The sequence below is a fragment of the Phalacrocorax carbo genome, chromosome 13, assembly GCF_963921805.1.
Source record: "Phalacrocorax carbo chromosome 13, bPhaCar2.1, whole genome shotgun sequence".
Classification (NCBI taxonomy): domain Eukaryota; kingdom Metazoa; phylum Chordata; class Aves; order Suliformes; family Phalacrocoracidae; genus Phalacrocorax; species Phalacrocorax carbo.
In genome coordinates this window covers 17,347,942-17,361,224 of record NC_087525.1, presented here as the reverse complement: position 1 = coordinate 17,361,224, position 13,283 = coordinate 17,347,942, and the positions used below count along the sequence as shown (strand labels likewise).

At 42.5% G+C, this 13,283-nt stretch overlaps 1 long non-coding RNA gene across 1 annotated transcript in view; it reads left to right on the top strand.

The window, feature by feature from the left end:
• Positions 1-13,283, top strand: part of LOC135315625 (uncharacterized) — a 118,472-nt gene that overhangs the window by 51,738 nt on the left and 53,451 nt on the right. The window contains exon 12 of the long non-coding RNA XR_010375111.1: positions 3,259-3,442. This is a non-coding gene — a long non-coding RNA (uncharacterized LOC135315625). The remainder of the gene's footprint in view (positions 1-3,258; positions 3,443-13,283) is intronic.

Below are 13,283 nucleotides of genomic sequence, written 5' to 3'. Positions count from 1 at the left end.
TTGGAGATTAACACTCCACCAAAACTGGCTCTCGACCTACAATACAACCTAATCCCTTTACTCCTTGTGTTTCTGTCTCTCAGCACAGCTCGCAGGAGCTCTGTGTCTGCTAGATGAGTCAGTGACAGAGCCTGGCTCTGAACCTCATACTGTAGAGACTCACATTTACAGCAAAGGTGTGAGCAGAACGGCAGCCTTACGCTTATATAAAAATTTGCCCTGGGTCTGAGCTCCCTGGGGACAGCTTCCCCCCTTCGGTAACAGCAGCATTGCAGTTCCCCCACTGGCACCTTGGGCTGGCAAATTTTGTGACTCTGCATGCTGTCTTGCTTTTTAAAACAGCAGAGGAAGCACTAGGATAACGTCCAGCTCCTGTCACGCTGCTCTCGAGATGAAGAGCTCTAACTACTGCCATCCCAGGACTTTTTTGCTGGGGATCAAGAGCAGGTCGGCTAATGGTGCCCTTGTAAGTTCTCATTTCACTTTTGTACTTTGGGCTGAAGTAAGGTCTACTCCTTGACCTAGAGCAACCTACACTGTGTCTGCTGGATCTTCTGAGTCAGATCCATAATTCTCTTTAAATGAGAGGACAACTAGCTGCAGCCAAACACCGTGGAGGTGCCTGGGAAAGCAGTCAGGCACTGGATGTGCCCAGGAGTTCAAGTTCAGAGGAATGAAAAAAGGTATGCCAGCACTCATAAACCTTAGAAGGATGGTGTGAATCCTCCTCCTTCTGTTCTGCTTGCTGTGGGGCAGTAAAAGAGGCAATCTTTTATGCCTACAGGGACAAGACCCGATGGAGTCCCAGGCACTAGGCAGGATGGTGCTGACCGTATTAGCACACCGATCCTACGGTCAGGGGTTGCAGGTTCATGTTTCTTATCTGGGGCAATGTCTTCCTTGCAGCGTGCGCAGTGGAACAGCTAACAGCTGGTCTCACCGTTAGCTGTGAGCCCAGGGTGGGCAGGAGGTTTGTGTCCCCTCGCCCTGCAGGAGCCACCTGCAGTCGCGTTCCTGGAGCGCCGCAGAGGGCACTGCCCTGGTTGTTGCTGCCGCTCTTGCCAAGGGACGCTCCCCATCGGGAATGCAAGTGCAGCGGGGATACACATCCCACGTGGCACAAAAAGAGGTTAATGTAGGGCCTAATAACCTTCACAGATGAATCAAACAGCTGAGTAGAAAAAGCTGTCATAAATATTTGCAGTCCTAGCAGAGTTACCGGAGGAAGAGGAATGCTGTCTTAGAAGACGGTGCAGTAGAAGTAAATGGACAGACTTCAAGAAAGGTAGGAAACTGTACAGAGGTGGGTGGGAGAGGGTATTCGCAGCTGCTTACCTCGGTGTCTTTGGGCTGGAGGGATGCTTTTCCCTCTGAGGAGTGACTGAATCTCTTCCCAGGGGAAGTGTCGGGCTCTGGAGATAGACCTGATGCTGGCAAATCCCAGGTCAGGGCAAAGTCCCGGCAGGCCTGCTCTGCCTGCTCCCTGGAGCGCTCGTCTGGCTGGCGCGGTGTCAGCGGGCAGGCTCACAGGTGGTAAACGGGCTCACGAGCCAGCCCGAGTGCTGGCTGGGGACACAGACGTGCTCTGAAGATTGCTTTGGTATTTATGTGAAATGACTGCTTTTTATTAAGAAGTGTTGAAAGTAATAATAAATATTTATAAATTACTTTAGTGTATTGCATTGTTGACATAACACAAACATAAATATTTCTTAGGAAAGTGAATAAACATATAAAGCTGCGTTGCTTATTAAATGAATTCATTAGTATTTATTACAGGAAATTACAATCAATTATTAAACATGATGATGGCTTGCTTGGAGAATTGATATATTATTTTCACTATTATTAATAATTTCAATTACTAACTTTAAGTACTGGTGATTTCCCACACACACATCCCGGGGCGCTAATTTTTATACAGCATCTAAAATACGCTTAGTGGTTTTGGTTTGGGTAGCTTTATAGTACACAATAAATAGTCTAAAGTACAGTTAATTTCCTAGTTGCTAAGTGGAAAGAGAAGCTCTGGGTGTCCCTTGATCAGTTATGACCTCGCTTGGGAGAGCTGGTTTATATTGTGTAATAAGAAATGTATTTCTCCAAAGTCTTCTGCATCGTCGCTAAAATGCCACGAAGCCAGGTTTCCCCCGCTACTGATTTTTATGTCCTTTCTGCCATCAAACATAGTCTGTATGCTCAAAAGCCTGCTGCCCTTACACCTACTGTATTAAACTGGTCTAACAAAACATAGTGCCTCAAAAACGTCTGTAGATTATGATGGTCTCGCTGTTGGGCCTATAATTATCCCTGATGCTAACCTCGTTGCCCCTGCTACAGTCTTGTAGCTCTCCAGTCATAGACCTACTACACAATATTCAGACAATCTATTTTCAGGTCTCTCTATTTGTCAAAGCAGATGCGTAACGTGCGTGTAGTTTTTTGGCTTGTCACCACAGGTCTTCACCTCCCCAAACCTGCGCTGCAGTTCTCTTCCCACATGCCCTCCTCCAGCACCTCTGTGCTCTGATCTCTCAGGTTGCTGCTTCCAACTTAGGTACCTGACAGATGTGCTGGGCTCGGGACCCACAAACTCTCACGGAGAGATGAGCGTTTTCACTTCTCAATTACCACAACTAACTTTGCACCAGGTATCTTGGTAGAAACGGGGTGCCTGGCCAACTGCACCCCTGACCACCCACCCTCTGTTGTGGTTCTGCGGCATCCCCTGAACTCCGGTTGTCCTTCCAGTCTCCCAGCGGCCCCCCGCTGATGGGCAATGGCAGCTAGGTGTTGTTGCCATCCCTTCAGTGCCCAGGCAATCAGCACACAACCCATAGCCAAAGCGAATGAAGGTGCTAATGAGGACACCTGGGCTGATCTGGTGGTGGCATTCAGCTGTTGCACTGATCACCAGACTATAAAAGCAGTGAGGGGGATTAACTGAGTGTTTTGCTCAGTACTGAGGAGCAAAGCATTGTCTGTGCATGGTAGGGTTGCTTTATGGTACCTCATAAAGTGCTTTATGCTGGAGCGAAGCATAGTTATTCTAGTTTTACTAGAAGTGGGATTTAAAAATACATGTAATTAAATTTTTACATGTTCTTCTGTGAGTTGCTAAATAACTTCAGTGCTACTAAATGAATAGATTGTGGATGTTGTGAGTGGGTTTGGCTATCTGGAGGGGGTGAGGGGAGGGATATTATAGTAGAGCTCTTTTTAGCTTCCTCAATATTTTTTCTTGTATTTTCAACACAGGAATGGATGAATTTGTTGTGAAAGCTGCTGGATGAACAACTCATGTTTATCTTCAAGTACTGGAGGAACAGCAGGGGATTCCCCTGCCTTGCTTCACCTCTTAGGCTGGTCCCTCGCGTGTGTCTCGCATGTAAGGAGCACTGTTTGATTGCTGCTCTACTGTGCTGTTGAGACTCTCTCTAAGGTAAGTGTTTGTTTTTATAGGGGTTTTTACCGGCCTTGGTTTCTCTCTCACGAGGGGCGGTTAGCCATTGAGTCGGTACGGCCAGGTCAGCTGATACAGATGGAACAATGCTGATGTGATGCTAATAGCTTGTATTAGCAATAAGTCTGCGATTTTACTAATACTACCTGGCTAATCATTTTGCACGGAAATATTTTCGAAACTGGAAGGTAGAAATAAGTTGCCTGGAATTTGCTATATAAGGTTGTGTGATGAATATGTATTGATTCAGCAGAACTGTTATTTTATGAATCAGTTACTGCCATGCTTTTAGCTCTGATGCGTTTACAGTAATGTTTTCCCTCTAGTAGGGCTTTACTGAGATGGGATACTTTGCTGTCCATTGTAACAATTGAATTTTTTTCCCACCCACATTTTAAAAAGTAATTTCTCGTTGCAAACAACTTTGATATGCTCTGCTCAGATGGAAGACGTTATAGAAGAATTCTGTTGCTGTCAGAATTGAGTGAATGCTAAAAACCATAAGTGATAACTCAAGTTTTATAAGTAATTTAATTTAAGCTGAATTTGTGCCGTTGTCGCTCGATGCAGCAGTGTTTGAAAGACTTGGTCACAAAGCGGAACCTTGCTGTCCTAGAAGCTGTATTGACACTGGACAAAAAGGGAGCCACTGCCCTGAAGTGCTTTTAGTTTTCTCACAAATGTTTAAGCAGTTAAGTTCGAGGTTCAGTTTGTTTGCTTGCTTTGGTGCTTGCTCCGGGTTTTTTGTTCTGCCCTGAATGATAATGAAGATTTATATTGAATGCAGATGTCACTTTAATTGCCTAGCATACACCTAGGTGTTGTTATCTGAAGTCTTCATCCACTGAAGTTAAGGAAAACCCTTCCCTTTACTCCTCTGCTCTGCAGCAAGCTCTATGCTCTTTGACTGTCTTCCTTCATGTTCTTAAACATATGTACAAAATCCATGGTAAATCTGAATGAGGGCAAGTGCCACTGACCAGCAACTAGAATAAGTATATTTTAAAAGGGACGCAGCTGCCCTCAACATGTTGTCGGCAATCCTTACCTGACCTCCAAACTCAGAACTACGGAATGTGGCATTTTCAAATAAGGCAAAAAAGTTGTGGCTGTTTCGGTGCTAATACTTACCTTGTGCATATAATTGGTCTGTGACATTGGAGGCGAAATTAGAAAACCAAAGTCATCGGTGGTATTCCAGAAGGGATTAAGCCTGCTCTGCTGGGACTGTTCAGCTTTGCAAAAATATTGTATTCCCAGCATTCATCTGCTAAACCTGATCTGAAGGTCATTTAAGGTCTGGAGCCGATAGAAGTTTTTCTATTTGCCTTGGGGGCGGAATTGGGTCTTAAATGATCTAAGACTTTCCTTTCCCCAGAAAGGGGCCTATGTTCACTTGCACAATTATTTGGTGTGAACTAAATTTAAACTCTGTAGCCAGCTAATAAATTTAAAACAGTTTGTTTTTCCTAGCAACTGTACTTTAGCCAAGGTCTGCGAGATTCAGAAAGGGAAACGTGTCTGCGTCTACACTTGTGTATATATAGTAGTAAAGCTTAAATTGTACCTTTGCGTGCTTTTGATATTAATTTTGTCAGTGTATCAATACTACTGTAAATAACTCCATAGAGTTTTTCCATAATGTATAAATGAGAAACACATTTGCAGACATATTTTAGGTACTGAAAAGATGAAATCTAAACAATTTAAGACTTGTGAAGTTTTTTCCACTTTTCAGAAAATGAATAGCAAAGGTCGAAGGTGTTAGATGTATGCTTTTGCTCATCTCGTTATAGTGTTAAATACTGACAAAGTAACTGAGTAAATTATTTAAGTATATCCTCAACCCTAATTGTTCTATGTTGTGGTCTAGTGAATTCAGAAAATGAATTCCACTGAGCCAACCTCTTACTTGCAAAAGGTATGCATTTCCTTGGGTGATGCAGTATTTCCTTTATGGCCTGAAAATTACCCAGTGTTAGATAACATTTCAGTCTCCTAATAAGTGTTTTGTACCAATTTATCGATTTGGTTAAGCGTTTTTCCATTAATATAGTAAAGCTTTCGTCCGCTCTGTTAGCCACCAAGGTATGTCTAGATCTGGTAGCCCCGCGGTCTTTTGTAATTAAAACGGTTTGGGTTTAGTGTCTTGTAAGTAGTGGCCCTAAGCACGCAAAGAAGGTGTAGAAAATGAAGCAACAGGGTGGGAGCTAAGGGGGAATGAAATAATCAAATAGATTAGAGAAGATGGACGGGGAAAACTAATATCGGTAGCACGGGTTATGTTACAGTTGTGTGTATAGTTGATTCCAGTTGGTTGGATATCTGATACAGTCAGTGTCATATCTGGGGGTGGAATCATAGAGGCAAAACAGGACGTGCTCTGCCCTGAGGAACCTGCTCTTCAAAATGTGCATGTAATGGCCGAGGGAAGGAAAAGGGGGTGATGGTACTTCTGCTGTCACTTGGCGGTTCACTCTGTGAATCGTGTCTGTGTCTGTGAGAGCAGCTTTGATAAGTACTGGGCTGAAAATTAGCAGAGGACGCTTAAGGGTGCCTACGGACTAGGAGGAAAATGTGACAACTGGGATTGCCACTTGCATGAGAAAAGCAGCGTTATCTTTTATAAAGGGCTGTATAAAAGGCAGGAGGGTCAGTTCCACAGCTGGTGTAAGCTGGCATGGCTCATTGACTTCAGTGGAATTGAGTTGCTTGCTACCAGCTAAGGCCCCAGATGCCACTCAGGTATTAGGACAATGTGTTTGATGTGCCCTTTGATCACGTAAGTCAAATTGCATGAGTCATTACTCAGAGTGCAGAAGAAAGTTGTGGATTCAAAAATCGCTCACTTCTCCATGAAAATTCACTGAAATGTTTGCCCTAAGAGTCCTAGAATAAAGGTAAGAAAGCATCAGAAGCTCCAAACCTCTCCCCGAGGAAATGTATAGGAGGGAACTGACACACAAGGGTGGAGCATATTCATGATGTTAAGGTCAATCTCATTCACTTTGTCTTGGCCCAAGATACGTTTCCACCTGTTGTTTTCTATGCCTGTGAATTCCCTGAAACTGCCACAAGTATAAACCAAATCTATTTGGCCTGTAAGTCTCTTGGCTTGGGTATACTTGTTCTGTTTATTAATTTTGTGCTTTAGGTGAATTCGTACAGATGGTGAGACAGGGCAAGAAGATTTACGTTTACATTTATTGGCGGGCCCTATTTTTCCCCTCCTGGCTGACATCAATAGGGTTGTGTGGTCTATTCACTCCATCAGAAAGTGCACCCTGAGAAAGTACGGCGAGGGCCCTGATCACAGTCCTGCCTTCAAACAGGTCACAGCTCCATTTTTCTGCAACAATAAAGGTTTTATAAACAAAGTCTGACTGGAAAGATTGTGAGTTATGACACTACAAAAGAGCCTTGCTGAAGGCAAAAAAAGAAACAGGGTAAGGTATAGAAAAACACTTACAAACATTAAGTTAAATCCTAGGTCTTGAGTGAGACATCGATCCATTGATGTCAGAGGAACTGTGCTACCTTACAGCAGTGCTGAAGTTGGTCTATCAGTGTTTACACCACACAGTGCATGTGCTGTATAGCTAAAGTGAAAATAAATGTGTAGGCACAGAAGTACTTAAAAACCTGGTTACTACTGACTTCAAAGGCATTGCTCGCGTGCTTCAAGATAGGCATATACTTAGGCTTCTTGTTGGGGACGTGAAAGAGGCTGTGGATGATGCCCTTCTACTTGCATTGCCTATCGCAGTCATCTCACATTACCTTCAGTTACTATTTTCAATGACCATCTGTTGCCTTTCGTCATAAATTTAGCACTGCCCCTGCAAACTCTCCCGTTGGCAAGGCCTGCTGCAGTTACTCATGGGGGTAACCTCTGTGGAAGTATTTTTGCAACACTGGAACTTGCTCCTTTGGGGTGTCTTTTCACTACACAGCGTGCAGCACCTGGAGTAAAGCCGTGCAAGTGAGCAATCAGTGCCACTCTTAGTTGGGGTGGCACAAGTGTAGGGTGCTCTGGGACGTACAGAGCACAAAAGGAAGCCTCTTGAATTCAAACAGCTGATGTGTTGAAGGCATTCAGACTTGTATATGTTTGAAATTAAAAATAATTCCACTAAGGTAATCTGGGTAACTTATCCCTTGCGCACAGACATTTGAATGGTCTCTTTATCTCGGTATTATTCAGTAGAGGGGAAATTATCGGCATTTCAATCCATCCCACCAGAACCAAAAAACTTTCCCTCTTCAGACCTGTTCTGTAAATGTATTTTTTTCCCCTCCCTCTTGAACTGTAGGTCTCTGAAAAAGCAAGCTCATATTACTTAGTTATATGAGCTGCTAAAGTTTTTAATTTTGGTTGCTGGTGCCCAGAGGACGAGTTATCAGTTATTAAGCTAATCAGCCTTATGTTGTAGTGCATCAGTTTGAGGTTAGTGTTAAAAATCTGGCATAAGTATTTGCACCCTTCCTGTGTTAGTGGAATGTAATGCTTTTCCATGCAAAGATCAACTTAACAAGCAGATTTAATCCGACACTGGGGGGAGAGGAGGAGGGGGGTCAGGGCAGAAGGGATTGAAACCCTCTGTGCACTAGACTTCCACCTCTATAGCTATGGCAAGCAATTTTTACCAAATGAAAGGTTTGGGATGTGTTTCAGCGAAGCGGGTGGCCAAAATGCTAGGCAATAACAATTCAGAAGTTGCCGCTTTTCTGCTCTCTTGTTTTTAGTGCATCTATAAAGAGCATCCAAGCAGGCTGTGTGCAACTATTTAGAAATGTCATAATTAACTAGCTCTCACTTGTTAATAAGTGAATGGCAAAAGATTAAAAGCTTGCGATTTTGGTTTGCTTTTAAAATAAATTTTCAATGGGTCTTGAACAAGACTTGTTAGTATGATGTCTGTTTACTAAAGGTGCCGAACAAGTTTTTAGACAAAAAGCAGGGAACTTGAATAGGACTAAAAAAATAACAATTGTATTGTGCAGAAAAATACTGCAGTTCAAGCTTCTGGCTAGGTGAAGTTGAAGTTGAGAGTTGCTGGGGATTACATTAGTCCCTAGTGAGAATGTGTTCGCTGTTTATTATCAAGAAACTAGAGGCCAGAGTTTCTGCACCGGGCTTGTTTGGGGTGGGGAGTGGGGGGCATCCAGGTTTATCGAGCTCAGCGTTGCATTCTGCGGCCTTAATCAGTCAGAAGCTAATTAGCAGCCTCTACACAATAAGGCCACAAGTCATTAATCATAGGAGATGAGAGCAGTCAGCCCCCCGTCCTCGACATTTCAAGAAAAGTTTTCTCTCGCGCTTTTTTTTGTGATAGGGCTTCAAAAGTCGCAAGATTGCCTTTCATGGTCAATAGTGTGTGAAGTATAAGCCATGTCTTGATGTGACAGACAAGGGACCACTGTTCAAGGGCCCATTGGACCTTTTTTTTTTTAAAATGCTGTCCTCTAATAGAATGGAGTCAACTGATGACTTTATTTGCTTTGAGTTGAAGCATAGTTCAGCTGGGAATAAAAAAAAAAAGTTTTAACAAGTATGATTTTTGTTAAAGGGAAGTTTGAATTTTTTTACAAAGCCGCTTAGTTCTTTTAAAAAGTTACAATCCTTTCTTATGCGCAGCTAATGAGGAATGAAAGTCCTTTCACATGCCTAATACAGTTTAGTGCAGTGTGTCTTGAAATCTAATGCTAACAGCCACAGGCTAAGCACTAGGAAACCCTTGTAGGAAAAATAAAATTTCTTGAGGCTATTGATCAAACTGCTTCCAAACAATTTGGGGTAGTAAATTTAAACTAAAAATTTGTTCTCATAAGTGACACTGAGAATTAGATTAATGTGTTGTACTTTATTTTGTTTTCTATGTGCTGATATCTGTATTACTCCCACAATAAAAAGGGTTAAACATCTATAAATAACTAGATATGTCTGTGGAAACACTTTCTGTGAAGAAAATTCTGCTTCCTGTATCTTTCTTACCCTAATTTTTGTTTTTTGAGGGTGTGTGGGTGATATCTGTATGCCTGATGCATATCTCTAGCAGGTCTTACTTCTTTGTGGTCAGTAGTGTGTCCCTACACCTGTTGATAGCATCAGTGTTTCAGGCTGAGAAAATTATTATGATATTACAGCCATTTAGAGCTTCAGGCTTGGACAGTCGGGGAGAGGAGGTGATTTTGTAAGTAACGAAGATGTTCATATAGTCTCCTTCTATTAACCACTGAATTTCCAGTGTAAGTAAAACTGGTGTTTTTGTAAGACAGGTTTTAGAGAGGCTTCTTGAAGACCTAAGTGTATCTCTCAAGGTCTCGTGGTTATCGTATTGGCCTCCATGGATTTTGTTGTTTTACTTCAGGAGTTACGGTAACACTGAGGGCAGCTAATGGGCCTTTCTCTGTTCAACCGCCCAGGCGTTCCTCGTTCTGGCAGGCACTATACCAAACTCTGCATCCATCCCTGTGCCTGGAGTCGTCCCCCGCAGACTGGGGTGGCCTCTAGCAGGCGTTAGCTCGAGCAGCAAAGCTGCACAGTAACATAGTGCTGCACAGCACTGCCAGCAGCCTAGACACAGATCTGTTGCTCCTGTATAAGCAGTTCCACTTGTGCTTTGATTTGCTTGCTTCCCCTGTTTGTGGAGTCAAAATAATGTTGAAAGCCTGTTTGGGTTGGGGGTGGTGGTGGTGGTTGTTGTTATTGTTTTGGTTTCTTGTGTTCTTAATAGCCTTTGAGATAAAAACAGTGAAAGTGAGGAAAGAAAAATTTTAATTAGGAGGCTCAATCAAATGAAGTCAGAGTTCCGTCTCCAGAAGCTCGGCAAGCAGCTATCTATACCTGTAATATGGCTGTATGTTGTTGCGTGTATTTGCCTGGATCACTGATGGATTTTGTCCTTGGACGATTCTTCTAATTCAGTAAGAATGATGTCTCGAAGTTGTTTCATACCTTGAGCTTATTCTGAAATCCAGGAGTCTGTGGGGATCATAATGATCACTGTGGGTAATGGCGGGGGGGAGACTACCCCAATCATAAAACTGTGGGTGAAAAGATAACTCTAGATAAGACTTCAGAGTGAGAAGGCCTGTGTTTTGGTGCCAGAGTAGTATAGTTTATCTTGACATATTGTTTCCTCCTGGGAGAAGGGTTGGGAAGCCCAGTGAAGTGCTACCTTTTCACTGCATTTTTGGTTCCACCCCTGCCTTCCCCACCAGCGCGCACACATGCTTGTGTACTCCCGTGCTCACTCCTTGCTTTCCAGTTCTCCAGTTTTGAAATGTGAAGCCAGTGACATTCCAGTTCGCGCCAAGCTTTCCATGCTGGCCTGAGTGGGCCTGGCAATTCGGCAAAACGTGTTCGTGCATCCCTCACGAAAAAGGCCCCATGCAGAAACTTCAGCCAAAAAAACCTAGGGGCACTGAAAGAGCCATTACGTTCCTCCTGTCGTATCGGTGTAATGGTACGAATTTTGAAAAGTTCCCCTAATATATCTTTAAACCACAGACCATGGCACTGGTTATGGTCTATTGTGTCAACTCATACATTTCAATGAGAGGGCATTTTCTTTCTTTTCCTCTCGTCATAATACTGGGGGGAAAAAATATGACATGCATCCACACAAAAAAAATTGTAATGAAATCACATTAAGGATTTGACTAAGCCCACACAAGCAGAGAGTTAAGACTGATATCCTGTCATTACCTCAGCTCATTACATCTTGGGGTTTTGTTACTCGTAGTCCGTAAGATCACCCAGTGTCTGGAGAATCCTGTGCTACCTGGAAACCAGGGGATGTGTTGTGCTGTAGCTTTACCTCTGAAATTTCCTTGCTTTGCCAACTTTCCTCAGTGTTACCATAAAACAGTTTTTGGTGACTTATATGTATTAATGGCATTAATTAAACTATCAGCACAGCTGAATGGGAGAAAATGTGTCTTCTGAACTTGTTTCTTGAATAGGAGTAAATGCCTCATTAATCTTAAGCATCAACCCAAGAACACTGTGTTTGTTAGATAGAATAATAAATGACTTTACAGGAAATACACAATAGCAGATGCTGGAATTCATCCATTCATTAGTCACTGTGCATAAATATCCCCTTATTTCCATGAAGAGACATTTAATGGAGAGCCAGTCTGACAAACATGCGCAAGCTTTCACTCACTCACTGAGAAAACGGAAGGGAGAAAATGTCATACAAATTTGCCTGCTGAACACAAAACATCACGTACCTTATCATGTGTGCTTTTTCTGCTCCTTGCCTATCTTTCAGCAGCTTGAAATGTGCATTAGCAAAGGCAAAACTGTCAGGCAGGTTTTGGAAGCCCATAAGGCATTACAGTTATTTCTGCCTCTTGGTTACAAAGTCTGTTTCACTGGTGTGTCATCTTGGAGACAGTCACCAACTTCACTCATATTAATGCAGACCTAAAGCCTGGTTCAGTGTCTGGTGAAGTCAAAAGAAAGCTATTTTCTTTAGAACCTTACGGGAGAATATTGCTGGGTTTGACTTTTTTTTTTTTAATCAGTGTCTCCCAAGATACTAAGAAACAAGCTTGTTTCAGTGAATAATAGTGTATTTTAAAAAAAAAAAAGTTGTTCCCCACCCTACCGCCCCTGCTTTCTGTCAACTTCTGTAAACTTGCGTGTATTTTCTAGTACTGTAACACAACTGAGCCAATGAAGTACCTCTGGCAAATGGGTACACATATACTTCAAAAAGAAGTAAAGCCTGTAATAGTAATTGTGTGGAGGGGAAAGCAAAATAATCTGTCAGAAGGCCTGTTTTCTTCAGACTGTTGATTCAACGTGAGAATCTTAGATGTATTACAGGAGCACCTAAATAATTTGCTTGGTATGCTCCCTTGTTTCTCAACTCATGCCTTGATGAAATTTGACTAAAGGGTTAATTTTAGCATAGAAAACATTAACAGAGCATTTGTGTGTCCTTTTGTGTTTGAGGTCTATCTGGTTTCTAAGGCTAAATTGACCAGAAAGGCAAAACCTTGATTTATGAAACAATTTCTTCAAGCTGGTGACTGCATTGTGTACCAAAGGTATCCGTGTGCCACAACAGCACCCATCCCACCCGAGAAAACAAAATTCCTCCGTCTAAGCACGCAGGTGCCTTGTGTCAATGTATTCTTCACTGGTTTTGTAGTGTTTCCTGCTAGAATACTAATCGGGGTGTTTGGCTTCTGGCCTGCCCAGGCTCAGCCACATAACATAAGGGAGGACAAAGTTTAATTTCTGATACTGGAAGCTTCTGAATAAGTATGGATAAGCATGATTCAGTGAATCTTCTCATCCGAACTGAGAGCTTGGCAACGCTTTATGGTATTGTCAAATCAAACATTTTGGAGCACAAAATTCAAGCTGGGTACTATGGTAACTTGGGAGGTAGTGCTTATGGTTCTACTGGCCTAAACTTGCAGTCTTTCCTCAGAAGTCCTACTTGCATGAACAAGCATCAGTTTGCTTACAGAGTTAGAGCAGAAGATCAGCAGTGAGTTATTAACAAAGTCAAGGGAGGGAAAGGTTTGTTTAGAAGGAATACCTAATGGTGGTAGCAGCCTAAATTTTCAGAGGTGACAGGTGATGTTTGAAATTGAAAATAGCAAAAAGCTTGGTGTTCCTGTGGATCTGTCCTCTGAGAACTAGGCCCACTTCATTTGGCCACAGAAATTACTAGTAGGCTAATAGGTCAGTGATAACGACAAACAATATTAGTAATTTATGAAGTGAGATGCAAATTTAAGTTTCTAACCAATTTTTCACTATTAAAGATCCCAGGGAAACCTCACTGGAGAA